The following is a 20,091-nucleotide window of genomic DNA, read 5'->3' on the forward strand; positions in this document are numbered from 1 at the left end:
AACCTAATGTAATAAACAAATTTAATGCAACAGTCCCTGAAATTGACTCCTCCTGATGGATCATATCGGCGCAATACTCGCCAGTTGTAATAGCAGAAAGAATGCAGTTATTAGAAAATAGAGAAGACTATTTACAAGTTAAATTCAGCTGATGCAGCAGTATTCTTTCAGTTATACCTTCCAGTATTATTATTATTGTTATTATTATTATTATTATTATTATTATTTATTTTTTATTATTATTATTATTATTATTATTATTATTTATTATTCAGAAGGTTCATTGAACCCTATTCATATGGAACAAGCCCACAGAGGCCTTTGATTTGAAATTCAATCTTCCAAGTGTTCATAAGGAATTAAGAGAAGGTAAAAGGAATTACAGAAAGAAGAGATCTCACTAATTAAGAAAGAAAAAAAAAATGAAAATGTCTTTAAATTTGCATCTTCGCTTCAACTTTTGAAGTTTTAATTGCACGACATCTTCAGGGAGAATGTTTCCCAGTGCAACGTTGTGAGGAATTTACTATTATTCTTAATAATTAGTAGTGTCACTACCATTAATATAATTACTATTTTTACTACTACCCCAGCAACTGTGTGGATATTGCCAATTATTTTGATAATTTTATGTTGCGTATCTGTTGTAATGCCTCTACATGTATACTACTTTAATACTATTCTCCTTGCATTTTAATACATTTTTATCTCTTTTATTTTTATTCATTTATTTTAAGTTAGTGGGTCTCTCCTTTCTGTCTTTCCCTTTACCTCGTCTTACTTATTCCTATTGAGCATCATAATCTTTGGAAGCTTGAATTCCAAGTCAGTGGCCCCTTTGGTGGGCTTGTTCCTGATAAATAGGTTTCATCTTCTGAATATAATTATAATAATATTAATAATAATACAAAAGCTGTTTCAACGGCATTTAATTTATATAGAATCTTCTCAATTCTATATAAATTAAATGCCGTTGAAACAGCTATTGTATTCAATGATATTGCCTTGAGAGAAGGCCTCCTTCCTAATAATACTAATAGTAGTAGTAGTAGTAGTAGGTAGTAGTAGTAGTAGTAGTAGTACAGTACTTGTATTTTTGCTTGTGTGACCTTGAGTGGAGGTTGACCATGAAGAATGGTATTTGAGACAGGGTCGTCGACTGACGACTAAGTTTCCAGTCACTTCTGCTGAAGATGGAGAGAGAGAGAGAGAGAGAGAGAGAGAGAGAGAGAGAGAGAGAGAGAGAGAGAGAGCAGATGGCGTTGCGGTCGCCTCGTTGTAGTTGTTAATGGAGACCACAAAGGCGGTTGGTATTGGAAGTTGGAAGGGGGAGGGAGTGTTTCCCTCACCTCTAAACACCTCTCTCTCTCTCTCTCTCTCTCTCTCTCTCTCTCTCTCTCTCTCTCTCTCTCTCTCTCTGCATTCCTAACGTTGTCCTCTGGTCACCTTTTGTTCTTGCATGTTGCAGTTCCTTCCAATTGATGCGGTTCTCTCTCTCCACTTTTTTATGAAGATTTTTTATACCGTTGTTTCCTCTAAGGGTACTTTTCTAATTAGCTCAAATCTAATTAACCTTTCATTTTAAACGGTTGAGGTTATTTTTTGATGTATGATGCCATGTCATCTTAATCAGTTTCCCCATGAATATTGGTAATAGTGGTTTTGGGGGGTTGGGGGTCGGGGACGTTCTTTGTTGTTATTTGCTTTTCTCTCTTATTGAAGGATGATTTTTTCAGCTGATTGACAAAATGGATATTTTCTTTAATTAAAACATTATTTCTTCAGCTGACTGATAAAACGACTATTTTCTTTCAATTATGGTTCATTTTCTTCAGCTGATTAGCAAAATGGATATATTCTTTGATTAAAGAATTATTTCTTCAGCTGATTGATTAAACAGCAATTTTCTTTCAATAAATGATGATTTTCTCCATCTGATTGGCAAAATGGATATTTTCTTTTATCAAAGGATGATTTTCTTCAGCTGATTGGCAAATGGATATATTCTTTAATTAAAGGATAATTTCTTCAGCTGATTAAGTTGACAGAACGGCTATTTTATTTCATTAAAGGATAATTTTCTTTGGATGAGTGGCAAGATGGATATTTTTTTTTATCAAAGGATTATTTTCTTCAGATGATTGGCAAGATGGATATTTTCTTTTATCAAAGGATGATTTTCTTCAGATGATTGGGAAGATGGATATTTTCTTTCATGAAAGGATTATTTCTTCAGCTGAATGAGTTCACAACCCGGCTATTTCCTTTTAATAGGGAATGATTTTCTTCATCTGATTAGCAAAACGGATTTTGTTAAAGATGATTTTCTTCAGCCGATTGGCAAAATGGATATTTTCTTTCGTTCCCCGTAAATAGAGGTTTATTGCTTTATACAAGAACATATTTTGCCATTCTCTGAAGCCGGCGTTGAATGAAAACAAACATTTCTCTCTCTCTCTCTCTCTCTCTCTCTCTCTCTTGAGCCGGAGCAAATTCCACAGATGACTTTACCAATGGCTTCCATTCCTCCATTCCAGCAACATTCTCTGCCTGATATTAAGGAATGATTTAATGTTGTTGCAGAATTATCAACATTTTTCCCCCTTGGAAAATGAGGCCGAATCGCTTATACCTCGCTGTCTGGTAACTTTGAACGGAACCTGTATCACTGATTAAAGTCTCTCTCTCTCTCTCTCTCTCTCTCTCTCTCTCTCTCTCTCTCTCTCTCTCTCTCTCCCCTACCCTGCTTTGCCAATTAGAAAAGGGTTTTGCAGACTAATGAATACCATCCTTCGGACTGAAAGTGAATAACACAGTTGATTTTCACCAGAATAACGCCAGAGAAGACTCCTCTCTCTCTCTCTCTCTCTCTCTCTCTCTCTCTCTCTCTCTCTCTCTCTCTGATAGGCTTAACAACTGTAATTACCCTTGGGCAGATGCTTATGTCTTCATTGGTTACCACAGTTGGAGGATCAGAAGTCAAGGTCATTGTGGCCTTTAAGTGATGCAGTCGAAAGTCGCTAAGCCCGTCTGGTTATTTCGTAGGAATCCAACTTCATAGAGCTGTTAAAGAAAACTGTTGAGGTTGGTATATGTCTGTCTGTCAGCCCTCAGATCTTGAAAACTACAGAGGCTACAGGGCTGCAAATTGATATGTTGATCAGATACCCTCCAATAATCTAACGTATGAAATTGCAGCCCTCTAGCCTCAGTCATTTTTTATTTTATTTAAGAATAAATTTAGCTATCATCGGGCGTCTGACAGCGCTATAGGCGCCAACAACACAGGCCACCACCAGGCCGTGGCTGAAAGTTTCATTGGCCTCAGTTCATACAGTATACTGAGACCACTGAAAGATAGGTTTATTTTCGATGGCCTTGATTATATGCTGTACAGAAAACTCTATTGTTCGGCGCATTTTTTTATATTTGTTAGCAGTTTTTTTCTTCTTAGCTAGATATAGTAGATTTTTTAAAAAAATTTTATTTTTTAATCCTTTCTAGATAGTGACCACCAGCAAAGCTGGGGGTCGTTATGTAGGATTAATATTTCTTGGCGGTCATTCCCAACGGTCTTGTACTAAACACACCTGGGAATGGTGGCTGCATACCTTGTTAAAATAAAACCCTTGGTGGTCGCTATCGAAGAGTTTTTTCTTTCTTACGAACACTTTTATTGCCAATATAGTAAATTTAAAATTGTCATCAGCTGAGATTGTCTCGTTGATTTTACAATCGGGCGGGAATTGTTTAGCCGTAATTGTCCTTGGAATGGTGTCGTTGGTAGAATTGTAGCTCTTAATAACACTAGTATAAGCTGTTCTAATTTTATTTCCGTGTCTCTGCTTTTTATTAGTGAGCGTTATGGGCCAAATATAATTTTAGGTTTTTCGAAATTGTTCATAAGAGAGAGAGAGAGAGAGAGAGAGAGAGAGAGAGAGAGAGAGAGAGTCCTCAGATCGTTACTGTCTCTTTCGTAGCAATAATTCCCGAAAATTGGTCCTGGTGTTGTTCAAGGAACTTTGCAGTCTTAGCTATATCCGTGATTAATATCATTCTAGAGAGAGAGAGAAGCGAGAGAGAGTCCTCAGATCGTTACTGTCTCTTTCGTAGCAATAATTCCCGAAAATTGGTCCTGGTGTTGTTCAAGGAACTTTGCAGTCTTAGCTATATCCGTGATTAATATCATTCTAGAGAGAGAGAGAGAGAGAGAGAGAGAGAGAGAGAGGAGAGATCGTTACTGTCTCTTTCGCAGTAATATTGCCAAAAAACGTAACCCTCCAACTTACTCGCTAACACGCCGATAGACCAGCTTCCAAGGGCGTCCTAATACAAGGTCCTGCCTGGTACTGGCTTTTCACAAAGCTTGATAACATACATACCATGTTGAAAGCACCCCTTTGCGTCCGTTGGGTCTGGTCAGCACTTGGATGGGTAACCGCCTTGTAACTCCTGACCTACCAGCTACGCACAGAACGAGTCGTCACCATCTTAAGGACCAACCTTCCATATTTGTGGTTGTATGCGGTGTGCTTTCAGGTGCTTTGGTGGTTTGCCGAGAGAGTGGTCGTTTGCTTGCTTGCTTGGTTATCAGGGTTCTGCTTGTGTAGTATTCGTGGGTGTGTAGTTTGCGAGTCGGTTAGGTGTGTATGCATACGATTATAACCGTGTGTTTATTATACTTGGGGACTTATTTCCCCAGGACATTGAATCTTTTATTTGTTTTGGTCAGGAATCTCGTGTTGTTTGGTCAGGAACTTGCTTTTGTTTGGTCAGGAATTTGCCTTTGATTGGTCTGGAATTGCCTTGATTGGTCTGGAATTTGCTTTTGTTTGGTCAGGAATTTGCTTTAGTATGTTAAGGAATTTGCTTTTGTTTGGCGAGGAACTCTTTTGTTTGGTCAGAAATTTGCTTTTGTTTGGTCAGGAATTTGCTTTTGTATGTCAAGGAATTTGCTTTTGTTTGGTCAGGAATTTGTTTTTGTATGTCAAGGAATTTGCTTTTGTTTGGTCAGGAATTTGCTTTTGTATGTCAAGGAATTTGCTTTTGTTTGGTCATGAATTTGCTTTTGTATGTTAAGGTATTTGCTTTTGTTTGGTTAGGAATTTCTTTTGTTTGGCCAGGAATTTACTTCGCGGCGTCTAGCTGATGTCTTGGGAACTGCTTAGTTGTGGATGTGCAGTCATGCTGTCTTTTAAGACTTTAAAGTATTTTTATGCCAAGTGTTTTATTTTATAAATATCGGACGTTCCTATAGACAGTGCATCCCAAGGGTCGTTCGTTATCTAAGGACTCATATCTCATGGGGATCATTATCCTAATGATATTTAAAGTCTTTAGTTTATGTTTTTTACGGTCATCTCCAACTGGCTTGTACTCAGCACCCCGCAGAAGTGGATACATACCGGGTTCAATGCCTTGGGGGTCACAATCTAGGAAAGATCAGCTTTATTTTATTTTACATTATATAATATCACTTGAGCGGGTAGAAAGTCTCTCTTTGTATGTGATTTCACAACACCTTTCGGTCTAAGTAGCTTGAAGAGGGCGGTCTGGTATCCCACGTTAAAGTCAGTCTCTCTCTCTCTCTCTCTCTTGGCGTGGTCGGTATGGTGTTTGCGTGCCACCTGTGTGGCCGCGAGTTCGATTCTCGGACATTCCACTGAGGGGTTGAGAGATGTGTATTCCTGGTGATAGAAGTTCACTCTCGACGTGGTTCGGAAGTCACGTAAAGCCGTTGCTGAATAACCACTGGTTCCATGCAACGTAAAAACACCATGCAAACAATCTCTCTCTCTCTCTCTCTCTCTCTCTCTCTCTCTCTCTCTCTCACACAAGAGAACGTTTTTGATCGAAATTCATATTCGTGTGAAAACCGCTGATTGGATTCCTAGACAATATGGCAGTTATGAGGTACAAGTAGGTACATTTATTGAAGAAATATAATATTAAAATGATCAGACTATCTGTGGAAATAATGTCATTTTACGCCGAGTAGCCTTTTAAAAAATCGCGATAAGGCTCCTGGGTATTATTTTATGAAGGTATAACAGGGCAGAAGAGCTTCAAAAATGGGTATGGCGTCAGCGTTGTTAAATTTCATCGTGTGGCGGTTTCAGCTCTTAACTTTATCCAGGGAGGAAAAATCGTGTTTAAATATTTGTAGAAAATAGAAACAATATGAGTTATTGTTCGGAAAAAGGAAAAAGTAAGTTTATAATATTAGTCGGGAAAATGAAAAACGTTTAAATATATGAGAGAAAAAGAAAAAAAGGTTAAATATTTGTAGTCGGGGAAATGACAAACGTTTGAATATTTGTAGGAAAAAGGAAAAATTGAATTAAATATTTATAGGAAAAAAAAAAAAGCAAGTTTAAATATCTGTAGGAAAAAGGAAAAATCAAGTTTAAATAGTATTTGTCGTGAAAATGAAAAAGCTTAAATATTTGTGGGAAACAGAAAAAAGGTTAAATATTTGTAGGAAAAAGGAAAAACTGAATTAAATATTAGTAGGAAAAAAGAAAAAGCATGTTTAAATATCTGTAGGAAAAAGGAAAAAAGTTTAAATTTTGTAGGAAAAAACATGTTAAAATATTTGTCCACAAAAAACAAGTATAAATATTTGTAGGAAAAGGGAAAGACCTAGTATAATATTCTTAGAAAAAAGGAAAAATCAATTTAAATGTTTATAGGAAAAAACAAGTATGAATATTTGTAGGAAAAGGGAAAAACAAGTTAAATATTTGTAGGATAACACAAGTATAAATACTTGTAAGAAAAAGGAAAAACAAGTTTATAAATATTTGTAGCAGAAAACAAGTTTATTTGTCAGAAAATAAACTAAAATTTAAATATTTGTTGGAAAAGGGAAAGTTCGAGTTTTAAATATTGTAGGAAAAAGGAAAAATCAAGTTTAGATATTTGTAGAAAAAAAAGGAAAAATCAAGTTTTAAATGTTTTTCGGAAAAATGAAAATACAAGTTTAAATATTTGTCGGAAAAGGAATAAAAACAATTATGAATATTTGTAGGAAAAACGAAAAACAAATCTATAAATATTTGTAGCAAAGTTAAATATTTGTCGAAAAAAGAAGAACAAATATTTTTAGAAAAAAGGTAAATTTGAGTTTAAATATTTGTAGGAAAAAGGAAAATTCGAGTTTAGATATTTGTAGAAGGAGAAAAACAAGTTAAAATATTTGTAGGAAAAAGGAAAATTTCAGTTTGAATATGTGTCGGGAAAAAAAAAAACAAGTATGAATATATGTAGGAAAAATGAAAAAGTCGATAAATATGTGTAGCAAAAATCAAGTCTAAACATTTGTTGGGGAAAAAATATATAAATATTTGTTGGTAAAAGGAAAATTCGAGCTTAAGTATTCGTAGAAAAAAAGGGATATTCAAGTTTTAAGTATTTTTATGAAAAAGGAAAATTCAAGTTTAAATATTTATAGGAAAAAGGAAAAAAATAAACAAGTTGAAATATTTTTGGGAAAATAAAGAACGCGTCTCGAATTGTGAAACCTGATCTCGCGTCCTCCTCCTCCTCCCCTCCTCCTCCTCCTCCTCCTCCTCCTCCTCCTCCTCCTCCTCCTCCTTCCACGTGACATTTTATCAGGACCTCTTGGATTAACATCCACGTGTTGGGAGTCATCCCGAGAATTATAGAAGGTGATAACGGGGTGGTTTTATGGCATATAAAGACAGGCTACAGGTTCCCTCTTTTCTAATTGGGATTTTGGACGGCTCTTAAATGTCTAGGTTTACAAGTAGTATCCCAAATGTTAGTTTGAGTACTTTATCTTCCTTAGGTAATTGTTATGTTCTTACTTATATATATTGTTTGGAAGCTTGAATTTCAAGTCAGTGAACCCTGAAGTCTTGTTCCGTATGAGCAGGAGTTGATCGTTCTGAATAATAATAATAATAATAATAATAATAATAATAATAATACTATTACTTTTTGAGTGCTTATACCTTCCTTACGTAATTGTTATATATGTTCTTACTTACATATTCTTTGGAAGCTTGAATATCAAGTCAGTGGACCCTGTAGTCTTGTTCCATGTGAGCATGGGTTTGATCGTGCCGAGTAATAATAATAATAATAATAATAATAATAATAATAATAATAATAGTAAAGTGAAATACATAAATGTTTTCCTCTTTTATCTAATTAATATACTCATTATTTTTTAATTTAATTTTTGCTAGAAATTACAGTAGCCTAAGAAATTCTGCCCTAATTATTGTTACGGCAAAAAAAAAGGGGGTTGGGGGGTTGGGGGTGGCGTGTGTGGGCGGGCACTGAATACCATCCCTTGCTGGTTCTATCCACTGAGTCGAAAAATGTTCTTGGTTCAGAATACGGTTAGAAATGACATTCGTGAATAAAATGGCCTCTGTTGTAACAGTCGGTGAATATTTTCTAAAAGACTTCAAAGGGGAATTGGACTACATTTTGAATATAATGAAAAGGGCTTTTGTTTCACGAAGAAAGTTTAGAGAAAACTCTCTCTCTCTCTCTCTCTCTCTCTCTCTCTCTCTCTCTCTCTCTCTTCTCTCTCTCTCTCTCTCGTACGTGTGGTTTTAACTTCACGTTCGAATTTGAAGTTGTAATTACAAGACGTCGAAAATGGGACCAACTTCTCCTTGTGTAGGTCTTTGTGGCTACTGCCCTTTCTAGTAAAATAAAATGAAAAGAATAAATGAGTATATGAATTAGATAACCGTGGAAAACATTGATACATTACACTGCTATTATTAATGTTATTATGTTATTAATAATTGGGGGGGGGGTCTCTCTCAGTCATCCTATTCGATTGGGTGGTATTTATAGTTTGGGGGTTCTGGATTATTATTATTATTATTATTATTATTATTATTATTATTATTATTATTATTATTATTATTATTTGTTTGTTTGTATGGAATTTCTCACATTTTTTCTCATGACGGACTTTTCTTCTGTACTTCAAATTGGCAATTTGAGTACAAGAAAAGTCAGGAATATGAAGAAGAATATAGAAACTTCTATACAAAATAAACGCGGCTGAAATAGCCATTATTTTCAATAAAACCTGCATTAATGAAGGCTTTCTTCCAGGATATTATTATTACTATTATTATTATTATTATTATTATTATTATTATTATTATTATTATATTCGGAAGCATCAACACGTATTCATACGGGACAAGCCCACAGGAGCCACTGCCTTATTATTATTATTATTATTATTATTATTATTCGGAAGATCAACCTGTATTTTTACGGGACCTGCCTACACAGGAGCCACTGCTTTGAAATTCCATCAAACTCCTTGTCTGTAGTGCAATTCCCCCACGAATTCTGTCGATAGGTAAACAGACGAACTACAGCTAAGCAACTCACTGCCTTCCACTGCCAGCCATCACACTACACGTGTATCCTCATTATCACCTCCATCTCACCAGACGTTTAGGAATTCTCACCAAAGCCCTACCTGATGGGTTATAATTAGTCTGGAGAGAGAGAGAGAGAGAGAGAGAGAGAGAGAGAGAGAGAGAAGAGAGATCGCTCGTCCATTCCAGTCATCGAGAATACACAGGCTTTGAATGAGAGATTCTCCCCCCATTCGCAATCAAGTTACAATGAAACACTCTCATTGGCATTCCGTCCGCTGGCAGATACAGGCATCAGGAAAAGGGATTCAGAATATTGTCCCTGATATTTGATTTTGTTTATTCTTTGACGGCGTGGTTCATTGGATGTGAATGTGGCGTTTACATAATAATTTGGCTTTTGAATAATCTCTGAATTTTCAGAGGTCCATTAAAAGGATGTATATTTGAATTTATTTGTGTGTGCATGAATGTGTAACTGTATAAGTAATACACACAAAGTATAATCAGTGTTAGTCGCTTGGCTGTCACCAAGTTCTATGCTTTGTTTGTAATATCGACCGTACTGTAGTAGGTTTGGTTAGAATTAGCTATCAAATATAAAATTATATTTGACACACGTTGTTCATGGTAGATAATTTTCTATGGCTGGGAAACACAATTGAAAATAGATTCATATGTTTATAAAATTAGATAACTTGTCAACAAGTGTTTCAGAATTTTACTGCCCGTGAATATCAAAATCTCTGCAATTCCTTAAGAAAGCTGGGAATTTATATGAAAGAAAGTTAAGAACAATCCAAGTGGCCAGGGAAAACTGCCTAAATCTTCAAGTCAACAAGCTGATTTAGAAAGGAACAAGTAGGAAGCCAAATGGGATACTAAGTCAGATTCGAATTGCTGTTTATAGCATATCAGTAACATTATTGGAATCAGTGTTGCACGTCGTTATAGAAGGCTAAAAAAAGGTTATTTCTTTTGTGTATTATTATTATTATTATTATTATTATTATTATTATTATTATTATTATTATTATTATTATTATTATTATTCATTCTAATCGACTGGGTTGTTTTTAAAGTGTGGAGATTCGGGTCTTTTTCTAGGAGCATACTCCTCTGCATGAGTCCTGGAGCTACTTCGGCATCTAGTTTCTCCAGGTTCCTTTTCAGGGATCTTGGGATCGTGCCTAGTGTCCCTATGATTATCCTATATCCTTCTTATCTCTATTTTGAGGTCTTGATACTTATTAATCTTTTCTCTTTCTTCTTCTTCTTCTTCTTCTTCCTATTATTATTATTATATTATTCATTATTATTATTATTTATTATTATTATTAATTATTATTATTATTATTTCAGTAGATGAAACCTCTTCATTTATTCCTCTGTGTATTTTATGATTGGATTAGAACTCGTAATATTTTTATTATGTGTATTTAATGCTTGAATTAGAATTGCATTATTAGCCTTATTCACGTTCTGCTAGCATAAGTTGGTTTACATATATATTTTGGGATATATTCAACATTTTAAGGTTCATAAATTAAACGATACTGAGGGTATATGAGCTGTATTTGTTTGTGTCTATTTTTATGTGGGTATCGGTGCCAGCTTGCAACTCCATGCCCGGTGTTCGATACTCGTACTGTGCCTATAAAAATTATATATTGTTTCAGTTGTCGCGAACGTCAAGCTTGTACTTGGTTGTTAGTCCGCTGTTTTGAGAGAGAGAGAGAGAGAAGAGAGAGAGAGAGAGAGAGAAGAGAGAGAGACTTGTGCGATCACTACTGGACTAAAATATATATCATTATTATCATTGTGAATAAATATTACACAAAACGGAAGGCCCTCGACGAGAGAAGGCTCGTCCCACCGGTCGAAATTATTCATAAGATTCGTCTTGTACCTCAGCTGGTCGGGAGGTTATGCCTGGTGGTGAATTCATCTTCTGCTGGTAAGGGAAAACACTCCTTGGGAATTTTTTTCCCCGTATTGCGGTACTCTCTCTCTCTCTCTCTCTCTCTCTCTCTCTCTCTCTCTCTCTCACCTCCTCCTCTCCTCCTCCTCCTCCTCCTCCTCCCTCCTCCTCCTCCTCCGTGATAGGGCTCCTAGCGACGAAGTAAACCCGGGTTCCTTATAGTAGGATAATAAGGAACCTATAGGCGTTTTTAATTAAAAAACCTGGCATGGGATTTTATTCCCATCTTTGCTTTATACACGGTTGTTTTTCGAATGTCGTGATTTACAGACGAGAGAGAGAGAGAGAGAGCTATCCACAAATTTTTTTCATCAGAACTTGTGGGAACATTATAGTCTAACACTTAATGTTGTAGCGAATGATAAATTGAATGCAATCTCGAAAATGAAAGAGAATTTGAATTTATAACAATTCCTACTTTTTTTTTCAATCGATTTTGTTATGAAATGTTCGTGCCACTAGAGTATTGCGTTCTGTAAAGATGGGAATCAGTTACTTATTCTAAATGTACAGTATTTACGTAAATCTTGGGAACCCGAGAAAAGTTTGGTTGTCTGAATATAAATGTATTTTCAACAAGGGAAGCGAACTCGAACTCAAGACTAGGACTTTATAAGCCTAAGGAGAACCTCCTTTAGTATGTGCCACTGTCAGAATATGCTTTCAGAACGGTGCCTTAATTAAATGCCTCTTATCTCCTATGTAAAGAAGTTAATGAAACGAGGAAATGCCAAGAACCCCTTAACTACCACTGAAAATGGGAATCTCTCTCTCTCTCTCTCTCTCCCTCTCTCGTTCGTTCCTTAAAGAATGGATGCCATTTTTCTCAATATACTGTAATAGATATTTCTGGCGTTGAGTAAAATCGCAGCCATTCTTTAAGGAAGGAACGAGAGAGAGAGAGAGAGAGAGAGAGAGAGAGAGAGAAGAGAGAGAGAGAGAGAGAGAAGAGAGAGGGGGGGGGGGGGGGGGAAGGGGGGGGGGGGGGGCAAAATTACTATTTTTAAATGGTAATGTAAAGGGGCCTCGGTATTTTCCTCCCTTCCATAACTGTTTTGTTTAGTTGATAGGAGGTATTTAAGGCACCGTCCTGAATGTGCAATCATCTTCTACTTTCCAGTAAGGGATCTTACTCTTTCCAGTAAGGGACCTTTGCGGATAAAGGAATAACGATCCAGCCTTTTTCGTTCCAGGGAAATGGGGTCGTTTGTTTGCTTAACAGGTTTCATAGGTCTGTTATTGGCAGGAAAATACTTGGCGTTCATTTCTTGGGTATGGTCTGGACCTTAGGGAGTTTTATTTCCGCGGTCTTTATAATCCTTCGGTTTCATGCGATGAAAATACATATACCCCATATATATATATATATATATACATATACATATACATATCATATCATATATATATATATTATACATATACATATATCATATATATAACAATATATATATATATATATATATATATATATTGTATATATATATTTATATATATATATCATATACACATATATAAGTATACAGACTCATATATATATAGTATATATATATATATATATATATATATATATATATAGTCTATACATTATGTAATTCATATCCATATATCGAAGGCTACAAATGTCCTTTTAATATCTAATTCGGCTCTACCTCGGAAATATATATTTTCATATATGTTTAACCGATGATATTAAGCATAATGAATTGGCGGCCGACAGGCGCGAACCATCGACGTCTCAATCCACAAAAGGATTGGCAGTGAAGCCTTAGACACCTTGCCACTGCAAGAGATATAGTTTATGCGCCCTCCCATTTCAAAAATCCTGCCGTGCTCAGGTATTTTTTTGTTTTGGAGACTGCATCAAGCCCCATCTTGTCCTCGGTAGCGTGGTAGTGCTTTTGCCCTTTTCACGTGTCAGTATAAGTCTATCTCTGCAGTGATCATATACTATCGAGCTACAAATGTCCTTTAATTTTTTCGCTCTACCTCAGAATTAACCGAGGGGGAATTTATTAAGCGATTAATATTGGCCGGGCCGACGGCTGAACCATCGAGCTCCTCAATTCCAGGAAACTGGGCAGTGAAAGCCTAGCCAAACCTCGCCACTGCAAGAGAATATAAGTTTTGTTTTATGCCGCCAATCCCATTTCAATACCTGCCGTGCTTTCAGGTATTTTTTGTGGAGACTGCAATCAGCCCATCTCGTCCTCGGTGCGTGGTATGCTTTTGCCCGCACGTAGTCCATTATATTTAAAAAGTCTATCACATTACCGTGTTCATATACTATATCGAGCTATGATGTCCTTTAATCTAAAATTCGCTCTACCTCGGAATTAATATATTATATGTTTAAACAATGGGGGGAATTTTATTACATTATATGAAAATATATTAATTCCGGAGGTAGAGCGAAATTAGATATTAAAGGACATCGAAGGAAAGATAAACAACAGAGGTACTGCAGATCTTTTAGAATCTGCATTATAACAACTTACTAAATCCCATTGTAATTTTAATATTAGTCTTGGCCTCATTCAGACCCTTGTATTTTGTATCATGTTTACTAGAATGAACCTCAAAGATCTAATCACAGACTGAATACAAATTAGTTTGCTTATAGATCTTTGTATAGTATGTTTAATTTGTTTTAAAAAATAAGTTTTTTGTTTACCAAAGATTGAAAGTGGTCACTGCCGCCCTGTAATATCCTTTAATTGTCTTGTCCCGTGTCTTAGCAGTTGGACTTAATCTTTTTTTGGCTTTATTAAATTGTACCCTGTTCATCTTGTTTGGAGGAGTTACTCATTCTCCAGGTGTTAGATTCTAGGTACTAATCTCATTATAATCCCTACTGTCACTTATAGACCCTTCCTTTGACTCTCATTTCTATGTATGTCAGTTTGTCTCTAAGTAAGGAGTCGAGTCGAAAGATCCTTGCAAACTCCGTTGTTTATCTTTCTTTTGTGGTTTATTACCTTTTTTATTTGCATTTATCACGTTCCAATCTTTCGTGATTCAGTTATACATACATATACATACATCATCATACATACGTATATGTGTATATTACATATACATATGTGTATATGTATGATATATATATATATATATATATATATATATATTATTCCATAAAGCTTTTTACTCAACGCCAGATATATTATATATATATATATATATAATATATATATATATATATATGGCTGCCCATCCTTATAATATATCTGGCGTTAAGTAAAAGGGTCCTTTATGGAATAAATATATAGAATAGCTATATATATATATTATTTATATCATATATTAATTATATTATTAATGTATGTATGTATTTATATTAAAATTGCCCATATAATTCAATATTATATATAGAATTTATATATTATATATATATATATATGCATGAATTTAAAGAATGCAATATATAACTGCATCATCCCTTATATTTTGTTTTAACTGAATGTTTACACTGTCCTATCTTAATAGAACTTGGAATAAATTAATTTACTCAACTTCAATCGTCAACTTCAATCATTAAACAAGAGAGAGGGGGAGTTACAAGGACTTACAAGGATTAGGATGTCTCAAAGACTTGTAGTCCATCCGTGGAGACATCGTGTGCTCACTTATCTCTAGGAGCAAGTTTCACAGTTCCCTACTGATTTTGTCTAGCTTTCTTTTAAACTCTTCCACACTGTTGCTGTTTACAACTTCTGGTGGCAGTTTATTACATTGTCACATATCTTGTATGTAAAGAAGTTCCCACAATGGGATGTGTTGTATCTCTTCAGTTCTAATTTCCATCCATTATTTGTAGTCTGGTTTTCTTTTAACGTAAATAGGCTTCTGTCTACTTTTGTTATGCTTTTCAGTATTTTGAATGTTTCTATTAGTTGCCCTCGCAATCGTGTTTCTAAGCCATACATTTTGTTCAGGCTCTCTAGTCGTCTTTGGTAACCTATTTGCCTGATGGATGGAATTAACTTTGTGGCTCTTGCTTGTACCCCTTCTAATCTATTTATGTCCTTTCTTAGTGTTGGTGACCAAAACTATACTGCATATTCAAGATGAGGTCTGACTATTGATGTGTAGAGCTGCAGCACCGTTTCCTTGTTTCTGTATTTAACTGTCTCTTTATGTATCCCACTAGTTTCTGGTGTCTTCTTTTTAGGTTTTATGCACCGTTTTTCGGATTTTAAGTCCTTGGTAATAATGACTCCAAGGTCCTCCTCTTACTCTAACTATTTTATGTCATTCCCAAGCAGCATGTAGATGGCATTAGGGTTGTTTGTTCCTATTTGTAACACTTTACACTTATCCAGGTTAAAAGGCATTTGCTATTTTTTTGACGACTCTTCTATTTTCATTAATGATCTTAAACTTTCCACTCCATCTTGGTCTGCTGCATTTACACCTAGTTTGGTGTCATCTGCAAATTTGGCTAGTTAAGCCTACATCAATGTCATTAATGTAAATAAAAAACAAGAGAGGGCCAAGGACGGAACCCTGAGGAACTCCACTTGTTACATCTGTTTCTTCACCATTTGTTACGACTCCGTGTTTTCTATAATTCAGCCAGTGTTCGATCCAGTCTGCTATTTCTTCTGCAATTCCTAGAGAGAGAGAGAGAGAGAGAGAGAGAGAGAGAGAGAGAGAGAGAGAGACGTAATTACCACTCATCGTCCACCTTAAATCACCAGACTTGACACTGGCTGACGCCGCGACGTGGAATATTTAATTTACGACTTAAGTATAAAATTACAGACGAGTTCATTCTACCTGAGAGAGAGAGAGAGAGAGAGAGAGAGAGAGAGAGAGAGAGATGCTTGCGGTCAAACACTGGTTGATAGTGATCCTTGTGACCGTGTCGATGAGAATGTGGGCAAAGGACGTGAATGTCTCACTCAACAAGGTCTAAGGAAAACTGACTGGTTTCAGCCAAACAAAGCGTTTCTAGCTAAGCAGAACGAAGTTCTCGATATCGTAGAGAAGGCCCCAAACAAACTAACCGAGATGGAGAATTCTGTAGAAGTTTACCCGTTTGAGAAAAAAGTAATTAAATATGACTTCATTACCTTATAAGAAACTACAATTCTTCTATGGTATATAACTTGGTTACAGAAATGTATTATGGAGGACATTCATTTTAACGTATGTTTCTTATGCATGAAAAATATGAATATTAAAATAAACAGCCAAAAGGTCTTGACGCAAAACAGAAACCAAGAATGTCAATTTCTCAAATTCTGCGTTCTGTTAGTTTATAAAACCATTAGGGCTTAACTAAGTATAATAGCTGACCTAAAGAAAAGCAACTGAATTAAATATGGCTTCACTAATCACTGTGATTTTAATTTTCTGTAAGAGAAAACCATTGACATGGCTATTGGTCTGTCCGTCCGCACTTTTTCTGTACGCCCTCAGATCTTAAATTCTACTGAGGCCAGAGGGCTGCAAATTGGTATGTTGATCATCCACCCTCCAATCATCAAACACAGCAAATTTCAGCACTCCAGCCTCAGTAGAATTGATTTTATTTAAGGTCAAAGTTAACCATGATCGTGCGCCAGCCGCCGACACATCCTCACTTGACAGAGAGTTTCATACTGCAGAACATCGAGAGTTTCGTATTTCTTCCGCGCATTTATTACTTATCTCTTCACATAGGTCAAAATCGATAAGGATACCAGAAGGCCATTCGAATTAAAATGTCCTCTCGAATTCCAAACCCGTCATTAGGAAAAGCATCCACGAAAACGGGGACATTTTTCAAGTTAGGAGGCAATTTAACGCGAAGAATGTGACCAGTGGACTCATAAAAGTGACGGCTGCCGGTTGCCAGACCGAGATATCAATCAAGATGCTCCCAGGTTGAGTGACATGTTCATCTCGTAGATTCTATCGGTCGTTTTCAGAGGCTGGTGTGTGTGTATTTATTTATTTATTTTATTTATTTTTTTTTTTTTTTGACCAGCGATTAAGTGAAAATTGTAGCCTCTTGGCACCTCTTTTTTTTATAATCAGGTATTATATAAATATGAATTCATATTCGAAATAAAGTATTTTATTATTTTTTTAAAATTAATTAATTATTTTTTTGTCTATCATTGTCCTCCAATTAGACTGGGTGGTATTTATAGTGTGGGGTTCCGGTTTGCATCCTGCCTCTTTAGGAGTCCATAACGTAATTAATTATTATTATTATTAATTATTATTATTATTATTATTAGTTATTATTCAGTTTTCCGCACGTTGAATATAGTACCTTTCACCTCTTCATTTTATGAGATAATTTTGGTTAGAATTATTATTATTATTATTATTTTATTATTATTATTATTATTATTAGTAGTAGTAGTAGTAGTAGTAGTAGTAGTAGTAGTAGTAGTATTCAGTCGTTCGCACGTTGAATATAGTACCTTTCACCGCTTTATTTTATGAGAAAATTTTGGTTGGAGAATTATTATTATTATTATAATTATTATTATTATTAGTAGTAGTAGTAGTAGTAGTAGTAGTAGTAGTAGTAGTATTCAGTCGTTCGAACGTTGAATATAGTACCTTTCACCTTTTCATTTGATGAGTAAATTTTTGGATTTTTAAAATTTTTTTATTTATTTATTTTTTTACGAAACTGAAAAAGTAAAGATCTCGAAATCCTCAGGGCTCCACCGAAGGGGAGAGTCTGTTCGTAAGTTTGTGGTCGAGGCGAATTACTTAAAGTAAATGACATGTGAATGACCCGTGTGGATGAGGCTCAGGCATCTGCGGAATGATATATATATACTACTGCTGCTGGAGGGGGAGGAGCCGTCAGGGGGAGCAGCGATATGCGTCGTTGGCGGGTCTTGCCTGTTCCTGAGGTATATGATTTAGGGATAGCCCCTATATCTGATGGCCAGATTCCATTCTTAGACCCTTCAGATTTCACTGTAAGGAGTTTATGTTTTAGCGATTTTTTCATCTTTAGTTTTCTATATATATAATAAAAATAGACTATTGACATAACTATTGTTCCGTCCGTCCGCACTTTTTCTCTCCGCCCTCAGATCTTTAAAACTACTGGGGCTAGGGGGCTGCAAATTGGTATGCTGATCATCCACCCTCCAGTCATCAAATGTACCAAATTGCAGCCCTCTAGCCTTGGTAGTTTTTATTTGATTAAAGGTTAAAGTAAGTCTTGATCATGTGTCTGACAACGCTATTGGTGCCAACAACACAGGCCAAACCTAGGTCGTTGCTGAGAGTTTCATACAGCGTTATGCGCTGTACAGAAAACTCCATTGTGACGGAGTTGGTTATTTGCGCTCCACAGCAATTTTGGAAGTTTTCATATGATTTTTTTTTAAAGTATAAAATACGATAGATAAAATTCTTTGTTTTTCCATCATTTTTTGTTTCACTGATATTTTCGCTGTTCTAATCTGTCCTAGAATGTTAGTTTTGTTCTTATAATTCCTTCATCAAAAAGTAATGGAAACCGGCGCGCGCGGGCGCTCTTCATCCCCCCCCTTTCTTCCAATCCCTTTTACCCTGTGACGATGTTTGAGGTGTAAATACACGTGTCAATGTAATTATGATTATTTTTATATATGTGTATATATATTGTATGTATGTGTGTATATATATATATATATATATATATATATATATATATATGATTATATGTTTATGTATACATGCATGTGTATGTATGTAGTATGAAGATAAAAGGCCCATAAAACACTATTTGAGCGTTGCAACCATATATTTCCAGCACTTCCTTCTGTGCCCCTGATCACTGGTAAAATATGGACAGATGATGTCTTTACAAGAGTATATATGCAAAGCATATGTAGGTTTGGCATATATATATATATAATATATATATATATATATATATATATATATATATATATATATATTATTATTTATTTAGAAGACGGAGCTGCAGCTCTAGGTACATCTTATCAGAGGAACCATAGGGAAAGTCATTGTACTCGGGTACATTTATTTTGCCGACGTTTCACGACTCATAGTCGTGTCCTGAAGGCTATAATTAAAGATAACCACACGAACATTAAAACTACGTACTGCATAATTCATAAAAATACGCAATATTTAAAAATTCCATAAACATCAGCATGTAGAAATTTAAAAAATTTGAATATCTTAAAACAGAAAAACACTTAAGCGCTAAAATTATGTACTGTAAAGTTACATTTAAATTATTTTAAAAATTACAGAAGAAAACATACAAAAATTATATGTATGTAAAAAAATAAATAAAAAATAAATAAATAGCACTAAAACAATAAGACTTTTAAGTACTGACTGAGAGAATTTGTAAAAAAAATAAACAAGCTCTCTAGGCGATGAACAGAGGAGGATTGCGTATTTAAGGACGGAACTATCTTATTTATCATAATGGATTCCAAGGTTGTTAGGTCGTTTTCATTTTGTATTTGGCCTATAATAGTAAAATCCTTATCATTAATGTGTGTTTTACATGATTTCGAGTGGTTCCTGATATTTGACTGTTCCGGGTTTGTTAATCTGCTGCCTGTTCTAAAACTTAAGCCCCTGTGAGAATCTATTTTCACTTTTAGTAACCTCTTCGTACAACCCACATAAGTCCCGTGATCACATCTCGGGCACTTATATTTATATTTTTTGGAACGATATTTTAAGGTATGTATGTGTATGTATATATATATATATATAATATATCAGAGACACATCAGAATACAA

This window comes from Macrobrachium nipponense, chromosome 38, assembly GCF_015104395.2.
Source record: "Macrobrachium nipponense isolate FS-2020 chromosome 38, ASM1510439v2, whole genome shotgun sequence".
Classification (NCBI taxonomy): Eukaryota; Metazoa; Arthropoda; class Malacostraca; order Decapoda; family Palaemonidae; genus Macrobrachium; species Macrobrachium nipponense.